The sequence below is a fragment of the Triticum urartu genome, chromosome 7A (genome assembly GCF_056163025.1).
Source record: "Triticum urartu cultivar PI428250 chromosome 7A, HENAU_Tu73, whole genome shotgun sequence".
NCBI classification, from domain to species: Eukaryota; Viridiplantae; Streptophyta; class Magnoliopsida; order Poales; family Poaceae; genus Triticum; species Triticum urartu.
The window spans coordinates 29,339,783-29,352,036 of record NC_141879.1 but is presented as its reverse complement, the minus strand read 5'-3'; the positions used below and the strand labels follow the sequence as shown (position 1 = coordinate 29,352,036).

Below are 12,254 nucleotides of genomic sequence, written 5' to 3'. Positions count from 1 at the left end.
CGAAGATTGCTCTGAGTGCAACCTAAGATAGCAAGGAAAGTAGTGAAGGATGATGCACCTGCCTTGTTATAGCTTAGATCTGATAGATCTTGGTAACCTCCTTGTGCACTTTTGAATCTGAAACCACCAGAACAATCTTCTCGAAAAAAGAAAAAGAAGAGACATCATGGCTTAGCTGGTCTTGTACGTTGTCATTGTAGCTTGCTCGGAGAGATTCTGAACTGTCATGGAGTCATTGGCATGATCGGGAGTATGCAAGCTTGTTGCTGATGACAAGTAGTTGGATCTGATCTTCCTCCTTGTTCCTTTTACCCAGCAAAACTAGAGAGCAACCTAGTTAGGATATTAACAAGAGAGCTAGGAACAAACCAAATTAAGGGCAACACACCTGGATTGTAATCGGCGTAGATCCGGCTAGATTTGGACCTATGGCAACCTACTTGTGTCATTTGTCATGGCTTGGTGAGTGGATAATGCTAGTATCGTTGTTGAAGCCAATAAAGGACTAGCCAGAGAACCTGCAAGTAAAGTCAAGTTGATGCTAGTCTTCTTGTGATTGCATTTCAACTTTTCTTTTTCCAGAGAATCTAAAAAAGCTCAATTGTTCTCGGACATGTTGCATTATTAGAAAGCAATAGACACTTCAAAGTTCCCTACGGTCCCCATGGATAAGGTTGCTTTATGGCATGCATATTGCATACAGCACAGAGCAATAGCTTTAACAACCCAGCTGATGTGCAACAAAGGATTCCTGCTTCAGTATTCTGCTGTTGGACCTTACTTAGCACTCTTTTTTCTTATATGTTTTTACCAAGGTAATCTCTGGGAGAAGATATAGAAATTCTGAAACCTTGGAAATGTTGTGATGGATGTCAAGATTTTAAGTATATGCACATAGCATGTGTTGCCAACCTCAAAAGATACAACCAGAACATATAGGAAATAGCACACTTCACACTTTGTTTCGTCAGTGGAAGCAACATAAGATCAAATAAATAAAACAATTTTACTTGGCTAACACCGGTAATCGAAGCCAAACAGCTCAAGATGTGAAGGCTTCGGATGACGCTTAATTAAGATCAAGGCCATGGATACAGAACATAATTCGGTTCAGATTTAGTGACATTAAAAGTTCAAATTCTCACCCATGCCCTACCGACAACGCAAAATGGGAACGGATATTTGTACTGACCTAGCTAAGATATTGACAAGAGAACTAGGAACATACCAAATTAAGGACAACGCTCCTGTGACTTGTAGTTGTAGTTGTAGATATAGAACCGGACAGATTTGGACTTATGATGGCCTTCAGAATCTGAAAATAGAAAGCACTGTCATGGCGTGGTGAGTGAGGTATGCTAGCCGTATTCACGAAGCCAAACATATGCTTGAAAAGCCGGTCTCTTGTTGAACCCATCAAGAACCAGACAGAGAACCTGCAATTCAAGCATATGCTTGGCTTCGTGAATGTGGAATGCTAACTTGTGACTAAAGCCATCAAGAACCAGAAAGACAGCCTCCGAGTCAAGCAAATGCTAATCTTCTTGTGGTTGAAGCTCAATCCTTTTCCGACATGCTGCACTACTTGAAAACAGAGCACTGCGTCTGTGTGCAAATCCGATCACTTCTAGCAATTTGACGAATTAACGGTGCTTCATGGTACTGTCATGATGGGTCCATATGCTTGGTAGGTAGTCCATATTCCATACTGTATTGAAAGCAATATATTCCTACATCAGTATTCTGCATGTAGCACAACCACATTTTTTTAGAAAAGAAGGAAGACCCCGGCCTCTGCATCTGAGCGAAGTATGTAGTCACTTTATTAATTATTCATAAAAGACCTTACAAAGAAATACAACAGTAAGTTTGAAGCCACCATCTAGGCAACATCTGTCGCTACTCCTATCCAGTTGATGAAGGGTTGCTGATAGTCCGGACCTAATACCAAACAGACCTCGCAACCAAGCCTAACATCTAATTAAGACCTGAGGCCCCAACCAAGCCACTTGCCGGGTATGGGGTACACATCGGTCCGGCGCGCTCTCAGATGCTGCCGCCGCCAAGTGCCACCACTCCATCTTCAGAGTTGTACTGACGCATCAACCTTGCCAGGTTTAGCTGTCATCGACGCCACCACGACGACAGACAACGCCACCATCCTGTGCTCGTCCATCAACACACGCCCAGTAGCGAGACCCCGCTGCTCCATGCCGCTGAGACCCGATGTTGCCGACGTGTCAGATGAACGCCGCTCCTTCTTCGCAAACACAACCTGCTACCACTGGTCCCATCCCCTCCACCTGCAGATCCTCTGCACTACCAACCGAGCCCCAGTGCCCCTGACGACACCTCCAGGAAGGTCACGACGCGAATAGCGCCGCTGCAGCCAGATCCGTTTTCAACCGGCCAGGGACCGGGGTGGGTAGAATGGGCCCTCAGTTGCGCCTTCATGAAGGAAAGTGGCGCCGGCCAAGGTTTCTCCCGGACCCAAAGTACACCACCAGGGCTCAGCATAACCGGAGCCTGTAGCCGCAAACCACCAGGACGGCGAGAGAGGCAATAGGAGAAAGAGGAACCTCCAGATCTGACGCAACGGAGCACCGCGCCACGACCGGACTCCACCAGCGACCCGCCGCCCGCGCGGCCGAGCACGCTGGCCAGCGTCGCCAACCGCCGGACGACTCCGCCTCGCCGACAGGGCCGCCACCCAAGGATCCGCAGGCCACCAATGCGATACTCCGGCCCGTAGGCCGACGGGATCGATCCGGGCGCCGAGATCCCCGGCGCCACCTTCCCCGACGCCTGCGCGGGCTTTGCCGGCGGCCGTCCCCGGTGGCGGCGCGGGACGGAAGGGGGATGAGGGGAGGCCGGGCGGCGAAAGACCGGATCGCCCCAGAGTCGCCCAGGGGGCGACGCGAGGGCCGCTCTGTTTCCGCGAGGATCACCCGTCACACGATGTTGGATGTTCCTTATGGGGCCCTGCGTTCATGTTGAAAACCTTTAAAATGAGATAGATTGTAACATTTTTTGAGTTTAACCATAAGCACTGATGCAGATACAGTGCATTATTTCTTGCATTTTGATAATAAGAAGCAGTAGTATTGAAGCTTACAAGGGTTTTTGAAACACCCACTATTAATAAGTAATAATAATTCTATATTCAGATAAGCTTGAGCAGTACAGTAGCTAAACCCGCAGCAAACTGAGCTATATGCATACTGAGAGCTAAAGAAAATTTCTTTGACAGCACATCCACACCAACACAATGGAGCAGCTATATTGCAAGTATGGTGGAAATCTGTTTCGAGAGACTGAAATTCAGTGTTGATTTGCCATGACACAAACAAAATGTTTGCTTACATGCGAAATTGACCTGACGGCTAGTTCATGCTGGCCCGAGATATGGTTGCTGGAAGCTTTAGATCAGTAACAGTGAAGGGTTAAAAGATTTTTACTCACTTTATTTTATGAATGGCATGGATGATCTCTAAATTAATTAATTAAGTGTGCTAGGTATAAATCAACCATCAACCTTATCATGTAGACTGAAAAAATAGAAGAGGGAAAACTAAGTGCATCAGTAACTACCTGTGATTTCCGTCGAGGGCGTGTGTGTACGCACCACGGACGGCCACGGTCAAGGGCGACAGCCAACGATATTAACTACAACTGCTCGGCAGCAGCCCGAGGCAAGCAACAGCTGTAATCCGAGCTCTTCCTTGAGCAGATGGTGCCACATCATTTTGCCCCGGCCGAGGGTGGCATCAGACACTACCATCTGTATTGGTGCAGGCTTATTATCAGGGCATGAGCCATTCAGGATTCTTATTATGCAAACCAATAACGAGCGACTCTTTAGAGACTATCAGCAATAGTTAAGTCAAAGATTTATGCATAAGCCCGAATCTGTTGACCTGAGCTTGTTCAGATAATTGCGAGAAAAACATGTAATCTGGGGAGGCAGGGAAAAACTTGCCACAAGATGCAGGTATGCAGGCAGGCAGGGACCATATATGAATAATAATAAATCTGTAAAGGTTACAAAGGGAGGCAACAGCAATGATACAAATGCATTCCTATCTATAACTGCTAGGCACAACCTGAATATATGGGCAATATATGGCACACTTTACTACATCTCGATTTGCCAGTGCTGAAGCAGGATCAAATCAAATGAAACAGATAAATATGGCATTTCCCCTTGGCTAATTCAGAGAACACATCAGGCTTAGATGGGTTCAGATTCAGTATTTCTTTCACATTGTTGTCACCCAGGTCCTACGGACAGCACAAAGAGAGGCATCGATGTCAGTAATGGCGGTTGGCTGGCTTACCTCCCCGTAGCCGCAGCCGGCCGGGGGTCTACTTCGCGGCGGCCAGGGCAAGAGAGGGGTGTGTGTTGGCCGGGCAGAGATGCCCAGTCACCGCATCGGTGGCGGAGGGCGGTGAAGCCATCTACATCTCTGCTCTGCAAGTGGATCCTCTAATATGAAGGAGGGAAGTCACCTAAACTACAGTGTAAGTTAGTGTAAAACAGAGAAGGAAAGTCATGGACACTGTAGTAGCGAACACTGTATTTATCTAATGGACTCTGATAACTGGCAACCGTGTGCCAGATTGCAAAAACCACCACACCCCCTCATGCGGTACGAAACCCATCACTTCTCCCAATTTTCTGGGCCATCCCGATCCCCCGGCACGAACCCCTCCCTTCTCCCGATTTTCTGGGCCTCCCGGATCCCCCAGTTGGGGGCAGGCAGTTTGAAAAAAGCGAAAAAATGCAATGGGAGGGGAATCAAACCCACAACCTCCCACAATTAATTTAGCTACAACAACCAACTGGGCTACACCACATCATTTGATTTCTTTCAACTTGCACACTGCTTGTACCTTCCTGAGATGAGATCGAATGAAACTGAAAATTCATACATTACGGTGTTATTTTCACATAAGTTACCGGGGGATATTTCTCAACAACTTTTCCTCTTTGCTCAAAAGTTATCGCGGTGTTTGTACATAAGTTGTCGGGTATGCTATTTGTATATTACCATGTTGTTTTGATATAAGTTACCGGGTTATGTTTTTTCAACAACTTTTTTCCACTTTAGTCAAAGTTACCGTGGTGTTTGTACGTAAGTTATTGGGTATGCGGTTGATATATTACCATGGTATTTTCACATGTTATCAGGGGATGCTTTTCAACCCCCTAGTAAAGTTATCATGATATTTGTACATACGGTATGGGGTATGTGGTTTGTATATTACCGCCACATAAGTTATCGGGGGTATATGTTTGAACAATTTTTTTCTCTCCTTGGTAAAAGTTATTGTGGTGCTTGTATATAAGTTATCGAGTATGTGGTTCATATATTATTGAGCTATTTCCACATGAGTTATCGAAGGTGGGGAGGGAGGAGATGTTTTTAGCAACTTTTTTATCTCGTTGGCCAAAGTTATCATTTATATGTAAATTATCGAGTATGCCGTTTGTTTATTACCATGCTATGTTCACATAAGTGAGTGGGGGTATATTTTCAACAACTTTTTCCCCTCCTTGGCCTAAGTTACCGCGGTGTTTGTACGTAAGTTATCGGGTCTGCGGTGCTTAAAATATCATGCTATTTACACAAAAATTATGGGGTATATTTCATCAACCTTTTTTCCATGGGTTGAAAAGTTACCATGGTGTTTGGACATAAATTATCAACTATGTGGTGCGTATATTACCATGCTATGTACACATCAGTTACCGGTGGTATGTTTTAACAATTTTTTTGCTCATGTCCAAATTACCACGATGTTTTCACCTAAGTTATCGGGTCTGTGATGCGTATGTTATCATACTATTTACACTAAGTTATCAAGGATACCTTTTCAACAATTTGTTTTAACATGGTCAAAGTTACCGTGGTGTTTATACCCAAGTTATCAGGTCTGCGGTGTGTATGTTACCACGCTATTTACTCAGAAATCAACGGGGGTTCTTTTCAATAATTTTCTTCCCAATTGTCAAAGTCACCATGGTGTTTTCACTTAAGTTATTAGGTTTGTGGTGCACATATTATCATGCTACTTACATAAAATTTACCGTGTGTATGCTTTTAGCAACTTTTTCCTCGCGTCCAAAATACCATGGTATTTGCATCTAATTTATCATGTCCGTGGGGCATATATTATCGTGCTATTTTCACAGAAATCACAGGAGGTATGTTTTCAACATTTTTTCCCTCCAACTCAAAGTTAGATCAAATGTTCAACTATTACCTACAAGAAGTACATCCATAGCTTCAGTCATCAGAAGACACATACAAATTTGTTGCTACTAACCACTAGAGAAATTATCGAGTGTGTTTTCTAGCATGTTTTTTGCCGGGTCAAGGTTACTGCGGTGTTTGTAACAAAATTATCAGAAAACACCGTCGAGAGGCAGCGTGCTGTGACGCAGATGCGTACTCTACAAAAATATCATTGATTTTTAAACTTTACTTTTCTGAACAAAGATGCATTCACTTTCAGCAGTTTTATAGTACCACCAAGAAAATTTGACCTCATAGATCTACAACTGAACTTATTAGGAGATGTAGATAGGGTAAAAAAAATATGATTCTATAGACAGGAAAATGAGATTTTTCAAGAATTTTAGGAGTACTTTGGGCGGAGGCTGTTGGAGTCTGAATGTTCATGAGTAGTGGCGATACTTAGGCTAAGGATACTGTTGATTCGTCAAGGGATGTTTCAGTAGGAGAATGCTTCTCTGCTTGAGGGTTAGGAACGCTGAAGTACTCAACACAATTGCCATTGACGACGCAGCTGCTTCTCAAGTTTCTACTAGTTGTGTTGCTGCTTGTCAAGTTCCTCTTGTTTGTTCTGCTGCTCCGCCTCATGCATAACCTTCAGCACCTTCTCCAAGAACCTCGGCTAGAAATAGCATGCCATCACCTCTGCACATTCTTCCTTGAATCATATAGGTACATAAAGGACCAGTACTATGCTTGTGCTGTGAGTTCTGCACTACTGCCGTCCACTCTGAAGTCAAGATTCATGAACAAGTGCAAGTTCTGCACTACTGCTGTCCATCATGAAGTCAAGATTCATTGAACATAAAAGGAACCAGTACTAGTAGGCAACAACGTCCAACACTTGCACTTGTACTGGTCGTTGGACGTGGACATCAGATGGCATAATTGGGAATTGGGAAGGAGTCGACGGATATGTACAGGGGAGGAATTCGGGAAGGAGTGGGTGTGGCCGTGCACAGGTGAAGGTCGAACCTGGCTGGGCTAAAAGCCTAAAACCAAAATGTCTACCTGGTGATGGCGACCTGGCGTGAACGTGAGTGTGGGAGCAATCGGCTGCGACGGCGACAGTGGCGGCGGCGGAAGCAGGGTTTGGAGCGGGCGGCCGTGGCGTTCTTGCTCCCGCCGACGAAGAGGGAGCGGAACAAGATCCTCGGCGACGGCTGCGTGGCGACCTGGCGTGCAGAGCGGCTCTAGCTTGATGGGGGCGGGTTGCTGCTCCCCCTTGCGGCGCACCCCCGCGACCACTGCTCTTTTTTTACGAAAACCTGCCACCACTGCTGGGGATGAAGAAGGTGAAGACGACCCCGATCTTGGCGAGCCAGTTGAACCATTGCGGGCTGCGGGCGCGGGCGACGGTTGCGGGAGACGAGGTTGCAGGTGACAGGAGATCTCGATCGGGTGGCTGTTGATGCGTACGGTACTTATGCAAAAAAACTATCGTGTGCCATATACATATTTCGTTATCTAATTAGCAGGTACTGTACACAGTTACTGTTGATATAAATAAATTTAAAATTAATTTTATTGCATCATAATTTTATTTGTATGTAAACTTTGTAATTGTATAAAGTAGATTTATGATTTACAAATTAGTTCAAATCATTTTAGGCTTAATCATATGAATGTGAAGAAGGAAAGTTAGGGAGCAGGTCATATTAGAGAATCCACTTCCCTCTGCTCTACAGTGACAATTAGAGTGCCATCGGAGGGGAGGGGATGGACTTCAACAGTGGTTTGACAGGCCTGTTAGAGTTACTACAAGTAAATTGTTGACCGGGGTTAGCAGACTCGTACTTCAAAATTGTTGCCGGGACGGTGGGCCCAAGTGAGGGTTCGGCTCCTCTGCAGTAGTTACGTTCATATACTGTACGGCGCCGGCCAACCGGGCCAGGCAGTCAAATCGGTCGCTTCCAACATCGTCTGATTGCATTGGCACTAGCCATCTAATCTGCCTCCCATCCTGCATACCGTCTTAAATCAGGCCGGCAATCAGGCCTTTAGATGGACGACACGGGGAGGACATTTAGGTACGCAAATCAGGCCGGCAATCCCTGGCTACTCACAAAGAGAAGGCATAATCTGGGACAGCTGATGGCGCTCAGCTGAAACGACATTCAGACAAACTTGGTAGGTAGTAATGAACATCAACTAAGAAGTAAGAAGCAGCTATACCAAAAATAATTGATGCGACATACATGATGCTGTAGCCTTCAACAGATATATATGGCCCCTCAGTTCTACATTCAGAATGAATACCTGAGTTAATGGATCACAAGCTAATTATTCGAAAGGGAATGAATAGCTGGGCATTATGAATCACAAACCAAAGTCTTTTATTTAACAGCCTGAGCTGAAATATCGGACGGAATAGCACACACTGAATAGCAGTAAAAAGGTCTGAAAATGGAAACACGGCTCAGTCTCAGTCCTACAATAATCAATAGGACAAGCAAAAGCAAACAAACAGTACAAGTAGAGCAGTAAACAGAGGCAGCAGCACAAGTGAAGCACCGGAGTGGTCGTATATAGCAGCACAAGGGTGCAGTAGACAGTCCAGTAGTACGTTTTGAAACAGCAGAGGAAACACCTCAACTCGCTGCATCGAATCTGCATGCAGTACAGCTAATGAAGCTTCCTTCTTCCGGACGGTGACCTAGATAACAACCAACAGATCAACATGTTGAAGTAGCAAGATTAGAAACGAGGAAACAAAGAGTAGTGGTACTAGTTTGCTCTTTGAAGGTAAGTGGCTGTACCTTGCGTAGGTACACATTTCCGACCAGTGCGGCAGGTCAACGTTGTCGGAGAGTATACCGGAACTTCCCTCGAGTTGCAGAACATTGGCGCAACGATGTTAGGAAGTCTCTGGTGATTTCCCGGAAGGCTAGATGCTGGAGGTGCAGGAGGAACTCAATGCCAGCTGGGACCTCCGTCATGCTGCTGAGGTTGGTTAAGGTTAGTTTCTCCAGGCTCGCCGAGGCACCTTTCTGCATCTCTAGCCGACTCAGATTAGGTAGGTCTCTTAGTTCGAGAACCTTTAGCTTGGGAAACCACCCCGTGAGAAATGTCAGCTGCTCCCCGTTGTATGCTCTGGTGAACTCTAGACACGTCAAGTTTGACAACCGAGAAAGGGATGGCAGGGGGTCTTCTGTCAGCTGTGACCAACAAAGAGACAATTCATACAAGTTCTGGCTCCCAGCAGCTTGGAAGAGGGAAGACTCGTCCAACGCCCCTTCTGCTAGTCGTCCACTCAAATATAGCTTTTGCAGGCTTGGCAGGCGGACATTCAACAAGAGAGCTTCGTACTCATCACTTGCATTTACATTTAGCATGGACAAATTCTGCATCTGAACTAGAGACTCAATGATGCGTCTACAGTAGATCCCCTTCACATTCAATAACCTCAAGCTTCTCAGTTGCCTCAGCTCCCCTAAGGGCCCAACAGACTCATCCTGTATTTCCAATGCTTGAAGAGTCTGTAGGTTTTTTAGATTTTCAAGACCTTTGGGGATACACACACCACTCCAAGACTGAAACTGTCTACAATCTGAAGAAATTATTTTATCAGCAAATAAGTGTCTGAGCTTTTTCAGTTTCACAATCCCACTGGGCAACTCACGTACGTCAGATCCATGAAGTTCCAATGTCAACAAATTTGAAAGCTTCTCAACAGATCGCGGAAGCATCTTAACTTTTGAATGACGCAAACCGAAATGGCAGAGATTAAAAAGATCTCCAATAGCATCTGGAATCTTCTCGATGGGTAGACCACTTAATTCTAGCACTGTCATATATCTTGACACATTACACAACAGAGGTAGTAGAGTGAATGGTGACTTGCTATCACCCAATGTAATAATAGTTCGAAGTTGGTGCATATTGGAAAATGGTTGTTGAGTATCATCTTCTAGTTTGTCCAGTACCAAACGACGTCCATCCTTCTGATGAGGCCCTCTACATTTATTCTCATATGTAACACCAAAACAGTTCTTCTGGCACAAATCAACTGCCAACTCATGTAAGATATCATGCATTTTTAATTCCTTCATCCTACCAAAGTGGTTCCTTTTAACAAGTTGTAGCATGTTTCTGTCTATCAACTCCTGCAGATAGCCTTCTGCTACTTCTTCTAGTGTGCTTTCACCCCTCTCCTCGATGAACCCCTCGGCGATGCATAACCGTACAAGTCGTTTCCTTTTGAAAAGATAGTCTTCCGGAAATAAGCTGCAGTCTAAGAAACAACCTTTCAAGCGTGTTGGAAGGTATATGAAGCTCAGATACAAAACATTCCTTATGTCACTGAGACTTGAGTTATTAATTAGCTCCCAACTCAATTGGACATTTATTCTTCTCCATTCTTCAACAGTTTTCTCGCGCACACGCAAGAGGCTACCAACTAACACAACGGCAAGAGGCAAGCCTTTGCACTTGTTAATTATTTCCTCAGACAAAAGCTTCAACTCCATCGGACATTCATGGTTTGTATCTCTTGAGAAGGCTTTCTTACAAAAGAGATCCCATGCCTTATCTGCTAGTAAAGCTTCCAATGTTAAGATATGCCCTTGAGAGGCATGAGCGGCAACACGGGCTTCTCTTGTTGTAATTATCAGTCTACTGCCCTTATCGTTATGATTAAGCACTCTAGATAAGTCATCAAATGATTCTGGAGTCCAAACATCATCCAATACAATCAAATACTTTTGTTGCTTCAGAAATCTCTTCAGTGTCTCTTCAAGGCATGTGATGTCCATATCTGCAGTGTAAGATAGACCATTGACCTTATCTTTCGTAAGTTCCTTGATTATGTTCCTCAAGACATCTTCTTTTGAAAAAATTTGGGAGATCGAAACCCAGGCATGGCATTGGAATTTCTCCTTCTCTTTCTTGTAGACATTTGCAGCCAAAGTTATTTTACCAAGCCCTCCCATTCCAAGCAGCGCTATCACGGAGTGTCCCGAATCATCATCTGCCAACCACTTCTCAAGTTTTTCTTTGTTTTCATAAACCCCCACTAGATCTTCATCATCAAGGGAACGTGCCATGTTTGCCTGATCTTGGGCCCTCCTGACAATGTAGTTCAAGTGGTTAGTATCCTCATTGTTTATCTGGGTAACCCAACGGTTTTTTATCTCTGCCAGATGTGTAAGGTCTTCCTCTATTTGCTTCACCTTGAAAGCTATCCGGTTCAATGAAACAAGAGAGCTTGGTTTGCGGAATCCTTTCTTCAGGTAAAAGCAACACCCTATATCATGCTCCTGACCAACTAGATACAAGTACTCATCCACCATGCCCTCCATATCATGTGCTACCTTTCGCACCCCCTCCAACCAGCTCTCATATATTTCATTGTTTTGGTTTCGTATGTCCATTTGACAGAGAACATCATGCATTACACTAAGCTCCCTCACAAGACGATTCATGCTGGCTTGTAGCTCTAATAGTTGTGTCCCATACTTTGCAAGTTGCGTGCCTGCTTGGTCTGCTACTCCATTTGCCAAGGCAATGCCGATCTTCTTAATGGCTAGTAGAATCACAATCTTCGCCATTACTTTCTGATAATTATTGGGTGGTCGCCTAGTTGTATACTTCTCAATATCAATAGAATAGCCACTGCAAAATGAAATGAGTGATCAGTGATGTATTAACTAAACCATTAGTGCATTCTGCTATTACCAATCATTTGCCTAAACACTTCAAAACTCCCCAACTACAATGAAAAGGTTAAATAAGCAGAACATTTTCGAGAATTCCTCCCAAACTCTTATTAGTTGTTGTTAACCTATCTAACTCTTACCCACGAAAAACCTATCTAACTCTAACCCACACAATCAAGCGAAGATGTACTTAGAACAGGCAGGTCGATGAGAAATTTAAAACACTTGGGACTATGCAATAGTCCACTGCAACAAACTTAATGTTATTAACTGACCACGACAAGTGACAATGAATCAA

General features: G+C 44.5%; 1 pseudogene; it reads right to left on the bottom strand.

The window, feature by feature from the left end:
- Positions 1 to 9,082: 9,082 nt before the first annotated feature.
- LOC147957259 (disease resistance protein RPM1-like) lies at positions 9,083 to 11,896 on the bottom strand (annotated as a pseudogene).
- Positions 11,897 to 12,254: the final 358 nt, after the last annotated feature.